At 46.0% G+C, this 15,625-nt stretch overlaps 17 non-coding genes across 17 annotated transcripts; all 17 read left to right on the top strand.

Moving 5' to 3' along the window:
* The first annotated feature begins 410 nt into the window (after positions 1-410).
* Positions 411-482, top strand: trnad-guc (transfer RNA aspartic acid (anticodon GUC)). Its single transcript has one exon. It is a non-coding gene; the product is annotated as a tRNA-Asp (tRNA).
* A 697-nt stretch (positions 483-1,179) lies between these two features.
* trnad-guc (transfer RNA aspartic acid (anticodon GUC)) lies at positions 1,180-1,251 on the top strand. Its single transcript has one exon. It is a non-coding gene; the product is annotated as a tRNA-Asp (tRNA).
* A 695-nt stretch (positions 1,252-1,946) lies between these two features.
* Positions 1,947-2,018, top strand: trnad-guc (transfer RNA aspartic acid (anticodon GUC)). The gene has a single exon. It is a non-coding gene; the product is annotated as a tRNA-Asp (tRNA).
* Positions 2,019-2,714: 696 nt separating this feature from the next.
* trnad-guc (transfer RNA aspartic acid (anticodon GUC)) lies at positions 2,715-2,786 on the top strand. Its single transcript has one exon. It is a non-coding gene; the product is annotated as a tRNA-Asp (tRNA).
* A 696-nt stretch (positions 2,787-3,482) lies between these two features.
* On the top strand, positions 3,483-3,554 carry trnad-guc (transfer RNA aspartic acid (anticodon GUC)). Its single transcript has one exon. It is a non-coding gene; the product is annotated as a tRNA-Asp (tRNA).
* A 697-nt stretch (positions 3,555-4,251) lies between these two features.
* On the top strand, positions 4,252-4,323 carry trnad-guc (transfer RNA aspartic acid (anticodon GUC)). The gene has a single exon. It is a non-coding gene; the product is annotated as a tRNA-Asp (tRNA).
* A 1,462-nt stretch (positions 4,324-5,785) lies between these two features.
* trnad-guc (transfer RNA aspartic acid (anticodon GUC)) lies at positions 5,786-5,857 on the top strand. Its single transcript has one exon. It is a non-coding gene; the product is annotated as a tRNA-Asp (tRNA).
* Positions 5,858-6,554: 697 nt separating this feature from the next.
* trnad-guc (transfer RNA aspartic acid (anticodon GUC)) lies at positions 6,555-6,626 on the top strand. Its single transcript has one exon. It is a non-coding gene; the product is annotated as a tRNA-Asp (tRNA).
* Positions 6,627-7,322: 696 nt separating this feature from the next.
* Positions 7,323-7,394, top strand: trnad-guc (transfer RNA aspartic acid (anticodon GUC)). The gene has a single exon. It is a non-coding gene; the product is annotated as a tRNA-Asp (tRNA).
* A 696-nt stretch (positions 7,395-8,090) lies between these two features.
* On the top strand, positions 8,091-8,162 carry trnad-guc (transfer RNA aspartic acid (anticodon GUC)). The gene has a single exon. It is a non-coding gene; the product is annotated as a tRNA-Asp (tRNA).
* A 1,464-nt stretch (positions 8,163-9,626) lies between these two features.
* trnad-guc (transfer RNA aspartic acid (anticodon GUC)) lies at positions 9,627-9,698 on the top strand. The gene has a single exon. It is a non-coding gene; the product is annotated as a tRNA-Asp (tRNA).
* A 696-nt stretch (positions 9,699-10,394) lies between these two features.
* Positions 10,395-10,466, top strand: trnad-guc (transfer RNA aspartic acid (anticodon GUC)). The gene has a single exon. It is a non-coding gene; the product is annotated as a tRNA-Asp (tRNA).
* Positions 10,467-11,162: 696 nt separating this feature from the next.
* trnad-guc (transfer RNA aspartic acid (anticodon GUC)) lies at positions 11,163-11,234 on the top strand. The gene has a single exon. It is a non-coding gene; the product is annotated as a tRNA-Asp (tRNA).
* A 696-nt stretch (positions 11,235-11,930) lies between these two features.
* On the top strand, positions 11,931-12,002 carry trnad-guc (transfer RNA aspartic acid (anticodon GUC)). The gene has a single exon. It is a non-coding gene; the product is annotated as a tRNA-Asp (tRNA).
* Positions 12,003-13,466: 1,464 nt separating this feature from the next.
* On the top strand, positions 13,467-13,538 carry trnad-guc (transfer RNA aspartic acid (anticodon GUC)). Its single transcript has one exon. It is a non-coding gene; the product is annotated as a tRNA-Asp (tRNA).
* A 696-nt stretch (positions 13,539-14,234) lies between these two features.
* trnad-guc (transfer RNA aspartic acid (anticodon GUC)) lies at positions 14,235-14,306 on the top strand. The gene has a single exon. It is a non-coding gene; the product is annotated as a tRNA-Asp (tRNA).
* Positions 14,307-15,002: 696 nt separating this feature from the next.
* On the top strand, positions 15,003-15,074 carry trnad-guc (transfer RNA aspartic acid (anticodon GUC)). Its single transcript has one exon. It is a non-coding gene; the product is annotated as a tRNA-Asp (tRNA).
* The last annotated feature ends 551 nt before the right edge of the window (positions 15,075-15,625 follow it).

Here is a 15,625-nt window from a genome sequence, read left to right on the forward strand (position 1 = left end):
GTCTTTTTATTGACCAGTTGCAAGAAGATTCCCCGCTGCAGAGAAAGCAGGTCAAATGGACAGTGTTTCCGCCCAGTTTCAAACTATGGACCTTTTCTATGTTAGGCGAACGTGATACCACCGCTACACTAAAGAAACCTTGGCTCAATCCACCACTGGTATTGCCCTTTTGTCTTTGCAGAAGTACTTTGGAGAAGGTCTTGAACCAACAGATTCATCAGGCATTGACCATCATCACTATGGAATAGTCTAAATCAGCACCTGCATGTATGAGGTTGTGGTTTTCAGCCAGGGAGTGGAGGATAGAACAAACTCGGCCTGGAGTGAGTATCCGCCCAAATGGACACAGTTCAAGTGCATACTTCCTCTTAAGACCGAAGTTGAGGCTGCCAGACAATTTTCAGATGCACTCCTCGTTAGTATAGTGGACAGTATCTCTGCTTGTCACGCAGAAGACCAGGGTTCGATTCCCTGACGGGGAGCTTCTTTTCAAAAGGCAACTACAAACTTTTCACTCTCCTTGGCTTCTCCTGTCCTATGCAACACAACTCATGCTGATTAACACTATTTTACTACTGAAACTACAGGTCCTGAACAGACTGTTGCTAAAAGCATGAGTCCAGATAGTCACACTTCTGTCACTTAGCAAAAGTGTGACAATATTGTCAAAGAAGTGCTGAATCAAACGAATGCATGCAGGAGGACATCTCTCAGATGATGCCAATCGGTTGGCTTCATTAGTGGCCTTATGCGCAGCCTGGAAGAGCTGTCCTTTTATTGACCAGTTGCAAGAAGAGCCACCGCTGCAGAGAAAGCAGGACAAATGGACAGTGTTTCAGGCCCAGTTTCACACTGGGGACCTTTCCTATGTTAGGCGAACGTGATACCACCGCTACACTAAAGAAACCTCGGCTCAATCCACCACTGGTATTGCCCTTTTGTCTTTGCAGAAGTACTTTGGAGAAGGTCTTGAACTAACAGATTCATCAGGCATTGACCATCATCACTATGGAACAGTCTAAATCAGCACCTGCATGTAGGAGGTTGTGGTTTTCAGCCAGGGAGTGGAGGATAGAACAAACTCGGCCTGGAGTGAGTATCCGCCCAAATGGACGCAGTTCAAGTGCATACTTCCTCTTAAGACCGAAGTTGAGGCTGCCAGACAATTTTCCAATACACTCCTCGTTAGTATAGTGGACAGTATCTCTGCTTGTCACGCAGAAGACCAGGGTTCGATTCCCTGACGGGGAGCGTCTTTTCAAAAGGCAACCACAAACTGTTCACTCACCTCGGCTTCTCCTGTCCTATGCAACACAACTCATGCTGATTAACACTATTTTACTACTGAAACTACAGGTCCTGAACAGACTGTTGCTAAAAGCAAGACTCCAGATTGTCACACTTCTATCACTTAGCGAAACTGTGACAATGTTGTCAAAGAAGTGCTGAATCAAACGAATGCATGCAGGAGGACATCTCTCAGATGATGCCAATCGGTTGGCTTCATCAGTGGCCTTATGCGCAGCCTGGAAGAGCTGTTTTTTATTGACCAGTTGCAAGAAGATTACCCGCTGCAGAGAAGGCAGGACAAATGGACAGTGTTTCCGCCTAGTTTCAAACTATGGACCTTTCCTACGTTAGGCGAACGTGATACCACCGCGACACTAAAGAAATCTCGGCTCAATCCACCACTGGTATTGCCCTTTTGTCTTTGCAGAAGTACTTTGGAGAAGGTCTTGAACTAAAAGATTCATCAGGCATTGACCATCATCACTGTGGAATAGTCTAAATCAGCACCTGCATGTATGAGGTCGTGGTTTTCAGCCAGGGAGTGGAGGATAGATCAAACTCGGCCTGGAGTGAGTATCCGCCCAAATGGACGCAGTTCAAGTGCATACTTCCTCTTAAGACCGAAGTTGAGGATGCCAGAAAATTTTCAGATACACTCCTCGTTAGTATAGTGGACAGTATCTCTGCTTGTCACGCAGAAGACCAGGGTTCGATTCCCTGACGGGGAGCTTCTTTTCAAATGGCAACTACAAACTTTTCATTCTCCTTGGCTTCTCCTGTCCTATGCAACACAACTCATGCTGATTAACGCTATTTTACTACTGAAACTACAGGTCCTGAACAGACTGTTGCTAAAAGCATGAGTCCAGATTGTCACACTTCTGTCACTTAGCAAAAGTGTGACAATGTTGTCAAAGAAGTGCTGAATCCAACGAATGCATGCAGGAGGACATCTCTCAGATGATGCCAATCGGATGGCTTCATTAGTGGCCTAATGCGCAGCCTGGAAGAGCTGTCCTTTTATTGACCAGTTGCAAGAAGAGCCACCGCTGCAGAGAAGGCAGGACAAATGGACAGTGTTTATGCCCAGTTTCAAACTGAGGACCTTTCCTATGTTAGGCGATCGTGATACCACCGCTACACTAAAGAAACCTTGGCTCAATCCACCACTGGTATTGCCCTTTTGTCTTTGCAGAAGTACTTTGGAGAAGGTCTTGAACTAACAGATTCATCAGGCATTGACCATCATCACTATGGAACAGTCTAAATCAGCACCTGCATGTAGGAGGTTGTGGTTTTCAGCCAGGGAGTGGAGGATAGAACAAACTCGGCCTGGAGTGAGTATCCGCCCAAATGGACGCAGTTCAAGTGCATACTTCCTCTTAAGACCGAAGTTGAGGCTGCCAGACAATTTTCAGATACACTCCTCGTTAGTATAGTGGACAGTATCTCTGCTTGTCACGCAGAAGACCAGGGTTCGATTCCCTGACGGGGAGCTTCTTTTCAAAAGGCAACTACAAACTTTTCACTCTCCTTGGCTTCTCCTGTCCTATGCAACACAACTCATGCTGATTAACACTATTTTACTACTGAAACTACAGGTCCTGAACAGACTGTTGCTAAAAGCATGAGTCCAGATTGTCACACTTCTGTCAATTAGCAAAAGTGTGACAATGTTGTCAAAGAAGTGCTGAATCAAACGAATGCATGCCGGAGGACATTTCTCAGATGATGCCAATCGGTTGGCTTCATCAGTGGCCTTATGCGCAGCCTGGAAGAGCTGTCTTTTTATTGACCAGTTGCAAGAAGATTCCCCGCTGCAGAGAAAGCAGGTCAAATGGACAGTGTTTCCGCCCAGTTTCAAACTATGGACCTTTTCTATGTTAGGCGAACGTGATACCACCGCTACACTAAAGAAACCTTGGCTCAATCCACCACTGGTATTGCCCTTTTGTCTTTGCAGAAGTACTTTGGAGAAGGTCTTGAACCAACAGATTCATCAGGCATTGACCATCATCACTATGGAATAGTCTAAATCAGCACCTGCATGTATGAGGTTGTGGTTTTCAGCCAGGGAGTGGAGGATAGAACAAACTCGGCCTGGAGTGAGTATCCGCCCAAATGGACACAGTTCAAGTGCATACTTCCTCTTAAGACCGAAGTTGAGGCTGCCAGACAATTTTCAGATGCACTCCTCGTTAGTATAGTGGACAGTATCTCTGCTTGTCACGCAGAAGACCAGGGTTCGATTCCCTGACGGGGAGCTTCTTTTCAAAAGGCAACTACAAACTTTTCACTCTCCTTGGCTTCTCCTGTCCTATGCAACACAACTCATGCTGATTAACACTATTTTACTACTGAAACTACAGGTCCTGAACAGACTGTTGCTAAAAGCATGAGTCCAGATAGTCACACTTCTGTCACTTAGCAAAAGTGTGACAATATTGTCAAAGAAGTGCTGAATCAAACGAATGCATGCAGGAGGACATCTCTCAGATGATGCCAATCGGTTGGCTTCATTAGTGGCCTTATGCGCAGCCTGGAAGAGCTGTCCTTTTATTGACCAGTTGCAAGAAGAGCCACCGCTGCAGAGAAAGCAGGACAAATGGACAGTGTTTCAGGCCCAGTTTCACACTGGGGACCTTTCCTATGTTAGGCGAACGTGATACCACCGCTACACTAAAGAAACCTCGGCTCAATCCACCACTGGTATTGCCCTTTTGTCTTTGTAGAAGTACTTTGGAGAAGGTCTTGAACTAACAGATTCATCAGGCATTGACCATCGTCACTATGGAACAGTCTAAATAAGCACCTGCATGTATGAGGTCGTGGTTTTCAGCCAGGGAGTGGAGGATAGAACAAACTCGGCCTGGAGTGAGTATCCGCCCAAATGGACACAGTTCAAGTCCATACTTCCTGTTAAGACCGAAGTTGAGGCTGCCAGACAATTTTCAGATGCACTCCTCGTTAGTATAGTGGACAGTATCTCTGCTTGTCACGCAGAAGACCAGGGTTCGATTCCCTGACGGGGAGCGTCTTTTCAAAAGGCAACCACAAACTGTTCACTCACCTTGGCTTCTCCTGTCCTATGCAACACAACTCATGCTGATTAACACTATTTTACTACTGAAACTACAGGTCCTGAACAGACTGTTGCTAAAAGCAAGACTCCAGATTGTCACACTTCTATCACTTAGCGAAACTGTGACAATGTTGTCAAAGAAGTGCTGAATCAAACGAATGCATGCAGGAGGACATCTCTCAGATGATGCCAATCGGTTGGCTTCATCAGTGGCCTTATGCGCAGCCTGGAAGAGCTGTTTTTTATTGACCAGTTGCAAGAAGATTACCCGCTGCAGAGAAGGCAGGACAAATGGACAGTGTTTCCGCCTAGTTTCAAACTATGGACCTTTCCTACGTTAGGCGAACGTGATACCACCGCGACACTAAAGAAATCTCGGCTCAATCCACGACTGGTATTGCCCTTTTGTCTTTGCAGAAGTACTTTGGAGAAGGTCTTGAACTAAAAGATTCATCAGGCATTGACCATCATCACTGTGGAATAGTCTAAATCAGCACCTGCATGTATGAGGTCGTGGTTTTCAGCCAGGGAGTGGAGGATAGATCAAACTCGGCCTGGAGTGAGTATCCGCCCAAATGGACGCAGTTCAAGTGCATACTTCCTCTTAAGACCGAAGTTGAGGCTGCCAGACAATTTTCAGATACATTCTCGTTAGTATAGTGGACAGTATCTCTGCTTGTCACGCAGAAGACCAGGGTTCGATTCCCTGACGGGGAGCTTCTTTTCAAAAGGCAACTACAAACTTTTCACTCTCCTTGGCTTCTCCTGTCCTATGCAACACAACTCATGCTGATTAACACTATTTTACTACTGAAACTACAGGTCCTGAACAGACTGTTGCTAAAAGCATGAGTCCAGATTGTCACACTTCTGTCACTTAGCAAAAGTGTGACAATGTTGTCAAAGAAGTGCTGAATCCAACGAATGCATGCAGGAGGACATCTCTCAGATGATGCCAATCGGTTGGCTTCATCAGTGGCCTTATGCGCAGCCTGGAAGAGCTGTCCTTTTATTGACCAGTTGCAAGAAGATCCACCGCTGCAGAGAAGGCAGGACAAATGGACAGTGTTTCCGCCCAGTTTCAAACTGGGGACCTTTCCTATGTTAGGCGAACGTGATACCACCGCTACACTAAAGAAACGTTTGCTCAATCCACAACTGGTATTGCTCTTTTGTCTTTGCAGAGGTACTTTGGAGAAGGTCTTGAACTAACAGATTCATCAGGCATTGACCATCATCACTATGGAACAGTCTAAATCAGCACCTGCATGTATGAGGTCGTGGTTTTCAGCCAGGGAGTGGAGGATAGAACAAACTCGGCCTGGAGTGAGTATCCGCCCAAATGGACACAGTTCAAGTCCATACTTCCTCTTAAGACCGAAGTTGAGGCTGCCAGACAATTTTCAGATGCACTCCTCGTTAGTATAGTGGACAGTATCTCTGCTTGTCACGCAGAAGACCAGGGTTCGATTCCCTGACGGGGAGCGTCTTTTCAAAAGGCAACCACAAACTGTTCACTCACCTTGGCTTCTCCTGTCCTATGCAACACAACTCATGCTGATTAACACTATTTTACTACTGAAACTACAGGTCCTGAACAGACTGTTGCTAAAAGCAAGACTCCAGATTGTCACACTTCTATCACTTAGCGAAACTGTGACAATGTTGTCAAAGAAGTGCTGAATCAAACGAATGCATGCAGGAGGACATCTCTCAGATGATGCCAATCGGTTGGCTTCATCAGTGGCCTTATGCGCAGCCTGGAAGAGCTGTCCTTTTATTGACCAGTTGCAAGAAGAGCCACCGCTGCAGAGAAAGCAGGACAAATGGACAGTGTTTCAGGCCCAGTTTCACACTGGGGACCTTTCCTATGTTAGGCGAACGTGATACCACCGCTACACTAAAGAAACCTCGGCTCAATCCACCACTGGTATTGCCCTTTTGTCTTTGCAGAAGTACTTTGGAGAAGGTCTTGAACTAACAGATTCATCAGGCATTGACCATCGTCACTATGGAACAGTCTAAATAAGCACCTGCATGTGCTTATGTGACAGGAGAAGCCAGGGAGTGGAGGATAGAACAAACTCGGCCTGGAGTGAGTATCCGCCCAAATGGACACAGTTCAAGTGCATACTTCCTCTTAAGACCGAAGTTGAGGATGCCAGAAAATTTTCAGATACACTCCTCGTTAGTATAGTGGACAGTATCTCTGCTTGTCACGCAGAAGACCAGGGTTCGATTCCCTGACGGGGAGCTTCTTTTCAAATGGCAACTACAAACTTTTCATTCTCCTTGGCTTCTCCTGTCCTATGCAACACAACTCATGCTGATTAACGCTATTTTACTACTGAAACTACAGGTCCTGAACAGACTGTTGCTAAAAGCATGAGTCCAGATTGTCACACTTCTGTCACTTAGCAAAAGTGTGACAATGTTGTCAAAGAAGTGCTGAATCCAACGAATGCATGCAGGAGGACATCTCTCAGATGATGCCAATCGGATGGCTTCATTAGTGGCCTAATGCGCAGCCTGGAAGAGCTGTCCTTTTATTGACCAGTTGCAAGAAGAGCCACCGCTGCAGAGAAGGCAGGACAAATGGACAGTGTTTCCGCCCAGTTTCAAACTGGGGACCTTTCCTATGTTAGGCGAACGTGATACCACCGCTACACTAAAGAAACGTTTGCTCAATCCACAACTGGTATTGCTCTTTTGTCTTTGCAGAAGTACTTTGGAGAAGGTCTTGAACTAACAAATTCATCAGGCATTGACCATCATCACTATGGAACAGTCTAAATCAGCACCTGCATGTAGGAGGTTGTGGTTTTCAGCCAGGGAGTGGAGGATAGAACAAACTCGGCCTGGAGTGAGTATCCGCCCAAATGGACGCAGTTCAAGTGCATACTTCCTCTTAAGACCGAAGTTGAGGCTGCCAGACAATTTTCCAATACACTCCTCGTTAGTATAGTGGACAGTATCTCTGCTTGTCACGCAGAAGACCAGGGTTCGATTCCCTGACGGGGAGCTTCTTTTCAAAAGGCAACTACAAACTTTTCACTCTCCTTGGCTTCTCCTGTCCTATGCAACACAACTCATGCTGATTAACACTATTTTACTACTGAAACTACAGGTCCTGAACAGACTGTTGCTAAAAGCATGAGTCCAGATAGTCACACTTCTGTCACTTAGCAAAAGTGTGACAATATTGTCAAAGAAGTGCTGAATCAAACGAATGCATGCCGGAGGACATTTCTCAGATGATGCCAATCGGTTGGCTTCATCAGTGGCCTTATGCGCAGCCTGGAAGAGCTGTCTTTTTATTGACCAGTTGCAAGAAGATTCCCCGCTCCAGAGAAAGCAGGTCAAATGGACAGTGTTTCCGCCCAGTTTCAAACTATGGACCTTTCCTACGTTAGGCGAACGTGATACCACCGCGACACTAAAGAAATCTCGGCTCAATCCACAACTGGTATTGCCCTTTTGTCTTTGCAGAAGTACTTTGGAGAAGGTCTTGAACCAACAGATTCATCAGGCATTGACCATCATCACTATGGAATAGTCTAAATCAGCACCTGCATGTATGAGGTTGTGGTTTTCAGCCAGGGAGTGGAGGATAGAACAAACTCGGCCTGGAGTGAGTATCCGCCCAAATGGACACAGTTCAAGTGCATACTTCCTCTTAAGACCGAAGTTGAGGCTGCCAGACAATTTTCAGATGCACTCCTCGTTAGTATAGTGGACAGTATCTCTGCTTGTCACGCAGAAGACCAGGGTTCGATTCCCTGACGGGGAGCTTCTTTTCAAAAGGCAACTACAAACTTTTCACTCTCCTTGGCTTCTCCTGTCCTATGCAACACAACTCATGCTGATTAACACTATTTTACTACTGAAACTACAGGTCCTGAACAGACTGTTGCTAAAAGCATGAGTCCAGATAGTCACACTTCTGTCACTTAGCAAAAGTGTGACAATATTGTCAAAGAAGTGCTGAATCAAACGAATGCATGCAGGAGGACATCTCTCAGATGATGCCAATCGGTTGGCTTCATTAGTGGCCTTATGCGCAGCCTGGAAGAGCTGTCCTTTTATTGACCAGTTGCAAGAAGAGCCACCGCTGCAGAGAAAGCAGGACAAATGGACAGTGTTTCAGGCCCAGTTTCACACTGGGGACCTTTCCTATGTTAGGCGAACGTGATACCACCGCTACACTAAAGAAACCTCGGCTCAATCCACCACTGGTATTGCCCTTTTGTCTTTGCAGAAGTACTTTGGAGAAGGTCTTGAACTAACAGATTCATCAGGCATTGACCATCGTCACTATGGAACAGTCTAAATCAGCACCTGCATGTATGAGGTCGTGGTTTTCAGCCAGGGAGTGGAGGATAGAACAAACTCGGCCTGGAGTGAGTATCCGCCCAAATGGACACAGTTCAAGTCCATACTTCCTCTTAAGACCGAAGTTGAGGCTGCCAGACAATTTTCAGATGCACTCCTCGTTAGTATAATGGACAGTATCTCTGCTTGTCACGCAGAAGACCAGGGTTCGATTCCCTGACGGGGAGCGTCTTTTCAAAGGCAACCACAAACTGTTCACTCACCTTGGCTTCTCCTGTCCTATGCAACACAACTCATGCTGATTATCACTACTTTACTACTGAAACTACAGGTCCTGAACAGACTGTTGCTAAAAGCAAGACTCCAGATTGTCACACTTCTATCACTTAGCGAAACTGTGACAATGTTGTCAAAGAAGTGCTGAATCAAACGAATGCATGCAGGAGGACATCTCTTAGATGATGCCAATCGGTTGGCTTGATCAGTGGCCTTATGCGCAGCCTGGAAGAGCTGTTTTTTATTGACCAGTTGCAAGAAGAGCCACCGCTGCAGAGAAAGCAGGACAAATGGACAGTGTTTCAGGCCCAGTTTCACACTGGGGACCTTTCCTATGTTAGGCGAACGTGATACCACCGCTACACTAAAGAAACCTCGGCTCAATCCACCACTGGTATTGCCCTTTTGTCTTTGCAGAAGTACTTTGGAGAAGGTCTTGAACTAACAGATTCATCAGGCATTGACCATCGTCACTATGGAACAGTCTAAATAAGCACCTGCATGTGCTTATGTGACAGGAGAAGCCAGGGAGTGGAGGATAGAACAAACTCGGCCTGGAGTGAGTATCCGCCCAAACGGACACAGTTCAAGTGCATACTTCCTCTTAAGACCGAAGTTGAGGATGCCAGAAAATTTTCAGATACACTCCTCGTTAGTATAGTGGACAGTATCTCTGCTTGTCACGCAGAAGACCAGGGTTCGATTCCCTGACGGGGAGCTTCTTTTCAAATGGCAACTACAAACTTTTCATTCTCCTTGGCTTCTCCTGTCCTATGCAACACAACTCATGCTGATTAACGCTATTTTACTACTGAAACTACAGGTCCTGAACAGACTGTTGCTAAAAGCATGAGTCCAGATTGTCACACTTCTGTCACTTAGCAAAAGTGTGACAATGTTGTCAAAGAAGTGCTGAATCCAACGAATGCATGCAGGAGGACATCTCTCAGATGATGCCAATCGGATGGCTTCATTAGTGGCCTAATGCGCAGCCTGGAAGAGCTGTCCTTTTATTGACCAGTTGCAAGAAGAGCCACCGCTGCAGAGAAGGCAGGACAAATGGACAGTGTTTCCGCCCAGTTTCAAACTGGGGACCTTTCCTATGTTAGGCGAACGTGATACCACCGCTACACTAAAGAAACCTCGGCTCAATCCACCACTGGTATTGCCCTTTTGTCTTTGCAGAAGTACTTTGGAGAAGGTCTTGAACTAACAGATTCATCAGGCATTGACCATCGTCACTATGGAACAGTCTAAATAAGCACCTGCATGTGCTTATGTGACAGGAGAAGCCAGGGAGTGGAGGATAGAACAAACTCGGCCTGGAGTGAGTATCCGCCCAAATGGACACAGTTCAAGTGCATACTTCCTCTTAAGACCGAAGTTGAGGATGCCAGAAAATTTTCAGATACACTCCTCGTTAGTATAGTGGACAGTATCTCTGCTTGTCACGCAGAAGACCAGGGTTCGATTCCCTGACGGGGAGCTTCTTTTCAAATGGCAACTACAAACTTTTCATTCTCCTTGGCTTCTCCTGTCCTATGCAACACAACTCATGCTGATTAACGCTATTTTACTACTGAAACTACAGGTCCTGAACAGACTGTTGCTAAAAGCATGAGTCCAGATTGTCACACTTCTGTCACTTAGCAAAAGTGTGACAATGTTGTCAAAGAAGTGCTGAATCCAACGAATGCATGCAGGAGGACATCTCTCAGATGATGCCAATCGGATGGCTTCATTAGTGGCCTAATGCGCAGCCTGGAAGAGCTGTCCTTTTATTGACCAGTTGCAAGAAGAGCCACCGCTGCAGAGAAGGCAGGACAAATGGACAGTGTTTCCGCCCAGTTTCAAACTGGGGACCTTTCCTATGTTAGGCGAACGTGATACCACCGCTACACTAAAGAAACGTTTGCTCAATCCACAACTGGTATTGCTCTTTTGTCTTTGCAGAAGTACTTTGGAGAAGGTCTTGAACTAACAAATTCATCAGGCATTGACCATCATCACTATGGAACAGTCTAAATCAGCACCTGCATGTAGGAGGTTGTGGTTTTCAGCCAGGGAGTGGAGGATAGAACAAACTCGGCCTGGAGTGAGTATCCGCCCAAATGGACGCAGTTCAAGTGCATACTTCCTCTTAAGACCGAAGTTGAGGCTGCCAGACAATTTTCCAATACACTCCTCGTTAGTATAGTGGACAGTATCTCTGCTTGTCACGCAGAAGACCAGGGTTCGATTCCCTGACGGGGAGCTTCTTTTCAAAAGGCAACTACAAACTTTTCACTCTCCTTGGCTTCTCCTGTCCTATGCAACACAACTCATGCTGATTAACACTATTTTACTACTGAAACTACAGGTCCTGAACAGACTGTTGCTAAAAGCATGAGTCCAGATAGTCACACTTCTGTCACTTAGCAAAAGTGTGACAATATTGTCAAAGAAGTGCTGAATCAAACGAATGCATGCCGGAGGACATTTCTCAGATGATGCCAATCGGTTGGCTTCATCAGTGGCCTTATGCGCAGCCTGGAAGAGCTGTCTTTTTATTGACCAGTTGCAAGAAGATTCCCCGCTCCAGAGAAAGCAGGTCAAATGGACAGTGTTTCCGCCCAGTTTCAAACTATGGACCTTTCCTACGTTAGGCGAACGTGATACCACCGCGACACTAAAGAAATCTCGGCTCAATCCACAACTGGTATTGCCCTTTTGTCTTTGCAGAAGTACTTTGGAGAAGGTCTTGAACCAACAGATTCATCAGGCATTGACCATCATCACTATGGAATAGTCTAAATCAGCACCTGCATGTATGAGGTTGTGGTTTTCAGCCAGGGAGTGGAGGATAGAACAAACTCGGCCTGGAGTGAGTATCCGCCCAAATGGACACAGTTCAAGTGCATACTTCCTCTTAAGACCGAAGTTGAGGCTGCCAGACAATTTTCAGATGCACTCCTCGTTAGTATAGTGGACAGTATCTCTGCTTGTCACGCAGAAGACCAGGGTTCGATTCCCTGACGGGGAGCTTCTTTTCAAAAGGCAACTACAAACTTTTCACTCTCCTTGGCTTCTCCTGTCCTATGCAACACAACTCATGCTGATTAACACTATTTTACTACTGAAACTACAGGTCCTGAACAGACTGTTGCTAAAAGCATGAGTCCAGATAGTCACACTTCTGTCACTTAGCAAAAGTGTGACAATATTGTCAAAGAAGTGCTGAATCAAACGAATGCATGCAGGAGGACATCTCTCAGATGATGCCAATCGGTTGGCTTCATTAGTGGCCTTATGCGCAGCCTGGAAGAGCTGTCCTTTTATTGACCAGTTGCAAGAAGAGCCACCGCTGCAGAGAAAGCAGGACAAATGGACAGTGTTTCAGGCCCAGTTTCACACTGGGGACCTTTCCTATGTTAGGCGAACGTGATACCACCGCTACACTAAAGAAACCTCGGCTCAATCCACCACTGGTATTGCCCTTTTGTCTTTGCAGAAGTACTTTGGAGAAGGTCTTGAACTAACAGATTCATCAGGCATTGACCATCGTCACTATGGAACAGTCTAAATCAGCACCTGCATGTATGAGGTCGTGGTTTTCAGCCAGGGAGTGGAGGATAGAACAAACTCGGCCTGGAGTGAGTATCCGCCCAAATGGACACAGTTCAAGTCCATACTTCCTCTTAAGACCGAAGTTGAGGCTGCCAGACAATTTTCAGATGCACTCCTCGTTAGTATAATGGACAGTATCTCTGCTTGTCACGCAGAAGACCAGGGTTCGATTCCCTGACGGGGAGCGTCTTTTCAAAGGCAACCACAAACTGTTCACTCACCTTGGCTTCTCCTGTCCTATGCAACACAACTCATGCTGATTATCACTACTTTACTACTGAAACTACAGGTCCTGAACAGACTGTTGCTAAAAGCAAGACTCCAGATTGTCACACTTCTATCACTTAGCGAAACTGTGACAATGTTGTCAAAGAAGTGCTGAATCAAACGAATGCATGCAGGAGGACATCTCTTAGATGATGCCAATCGGTTGGCTTGATCAGTGGCCTTATGCGCAGCCTGGAAGAGCTGTTTTTTATTGACCAGTTGCAAGAAGAGCCACCGCTGCAGAGAAAGCAGGACAAATGGACAGTGTTTCAGGCCCAGTTTCACACTGGGGACCTTTCCTATGTTAGGCGAACGTGATACCACCGCTACACTAAAGAAACCTCGGCTCAATCCACCACTGGTATTGCCCTTTTGTCTTTGCAGAAGTACTTTGGAGAAGGTCTTGAACTAACAGATTCATCAGGCATTGACCATCGTCACTATGGAACAGTCTAAATAAGCACCTGCATGTGCTTATGTGACAGGAGAAGCCAGGGAGTGGAGGATAGAACAAACTCGGCCTGGAGTGAGTATCCGCCCAAACGGACACAGTTCAAGTGCATACTTCCTCTTAAGACCGAAGTTGAGGATGCCAGAAAATTTTCAGATACACTCCTCGTTAGTATAGTGGACAGTATCTCTGCTTGTCACGCAGAAGACCAGGGTTCGATTCCCTGACGGGGAGCTTCTTTTCAAATGGCAACTACAAACTTTTCATTCTCCTTGGCTTCTCCTGTCCTATGCAACACAACTCATGCTGATTAACGCTATTTTACTACTGAAACTACAGGTCCTGAACAGACTGTTGCTAAAAGCATGAGTCCAGATTGTCACACTTCTGTCACTTAGCAAAAGTGTGACAATGTTGTCAAAGAAGTGCTGAATCCAACGAATGCATGCAGGAGGACATCTCTCAGATGATGCCAATCGGATGGCTTCATTAGTGGCCTAATGCGCAGCCTGGAAGAGCTGTCCTTTTATTGACCAGTTGCAAGTAGAGCCACCGCTGCAGAGAAGGCAGGACAAATGGACAGTGTTTCCGCCCAGTTTCAAACTGGGGACCTTTCCTATGTTAGGCGAACGTGATACCACCGCTACACTAAAGAAACGTTTGCTCAATCCACAACTGGTATTGCTCTTTTGTCTTTGCAGAAGTACTTTGGAGAAGGTCTTGAACTAACAAATTCATCAGGCATTGACCATCATCACTATGGAACAGTCTAAATCAGCACCTGCATGTAGGAGGTTGTGGTTTTCAGCCAGGGAGTGGAGGATAGAACAAACTCGGCCTGGAGTGAGTATCCGCCCAAATGGACGCAGTTCAAGTGCATACTTCCTCTTAAGACCGAAGTTGAGGCTGCCAGACAATTTTCCAATACACTCCTCGTTAGTATAGTGGACAGTATCTCTGCTTGTCACGCAGAAGACCAGGGTTCGATTCCCTGACGGGGAGCTTCTTTTCAAAAGGCAACTACAAACTTTTCACTCTCCTTGGCTTCTCCTGTCCTATGCAACACAACTCATGCTGATTAACACTATTTTACTACTGAAACTACAGGTCCTGAACAGACTGTTGCTAAAAGCATGAGTCCAGATAGTCACACTTCTGTCACTTAGCAAAAGTGTGACAATATTGTCAAAGAAGTGCTGAATCAAACGAATGCATGCCGGAGGACATTTCTCAGATGATGCCAATCGGTTGGCTTCATCAGTGGCCTTATGCGCAGCCTGGAAGAGCTGTCTTTTTATTGACCAGTTGCAAGAAGATTCCCCGCTCCAGAGAAAGCAGGTCAAATGGACAGTGTTTCCGCCCAGTTTCAAACTATGGACCTTTCCTACGTTAGGCGAACGTGATACCACCGCGACACTAAAGAAATCTCGGCTCAATCCACAACTGGTATTGCCCTTTTGTCTTTGCAGAAGTACTTTGGAGAAGGTCTTGAACCAACAGATTCATCAGGCATTGACCATCATCACTATGGAATAGTCTAAATCAGCACCTGCATGTATGAGGTTGTGGTTTTCAGCCAGGGAGTGGAGGATAGAACAAACTCGGCCTGGAGTGAGTATCCGCCCAAATGGACACAGTTCAAGTGCATACTTCCTGTTAAGACCGAAGTTGAGGCTGCCAGACAATTTTCAGATGCACTCCTCGTTAGTATAGTGGACAGTATCTCTGCTTGTCACGCAGAAGACCAGGGTTCGATTCCCTGACGGGGAGCTTCTTTTCAAAAGGCAACTACAAACTGTTCACTCTCCTTGGCTTCTCCTGTCCTATGCAACACAACTCATGCTGATTAACACTATTTTACTACTGAAACTACAGGTCCTGAACAGACTGTTGCTAAAAGCATGACTCCAGATAGTCACACTTCTGTCACTTAGCAAAAGTGTGACAATATTGTCAAAGAAGTGCTGAATCAAACGAATGCATGCAGGAGGACATCTCTCAGATGATGCCAATCGGTTGGCTTCATTAGTGGCCTTATGCGCAGCCTGGAAGAGCTGTCCTTTTATTGACCAGTTGCAAGAAGATCCACCGCTGCAGAGAAGGCAGGACAAATGGACAGTGTTTCCGCCCAGTTTCAAACTGGGGACCTTTCCTATGTTAGGCGAACGTGATACCACCGCTACACTAAAGAAACGTTTGCTCAATCCACAACTGGTATTGCTCTTTTGTCTTTGCAGAAGTACTTTGGAGAAGGTCTTGAACTAACAGATTCATCAGGCATTGACCATCGTCACTATGGAACAGTCTAAATAAGCACCTGC

Source organism: Gasterosteus aculeatus, chromosome 2, assembly GCF_964276395.1.
Source record: "Gasterosteus aculeatus chromosome 2, fGasAcu3.hap1.1, whole genome shotgun sequence".
Classification (NCBI taxonomy): domain Eukaryota; kingdom Metazoa; phylum Chordata; class Actinopteri; order Perciformes; family Gasterosteidae; genus Gasterosteus; species Gasterosteus aculeatus.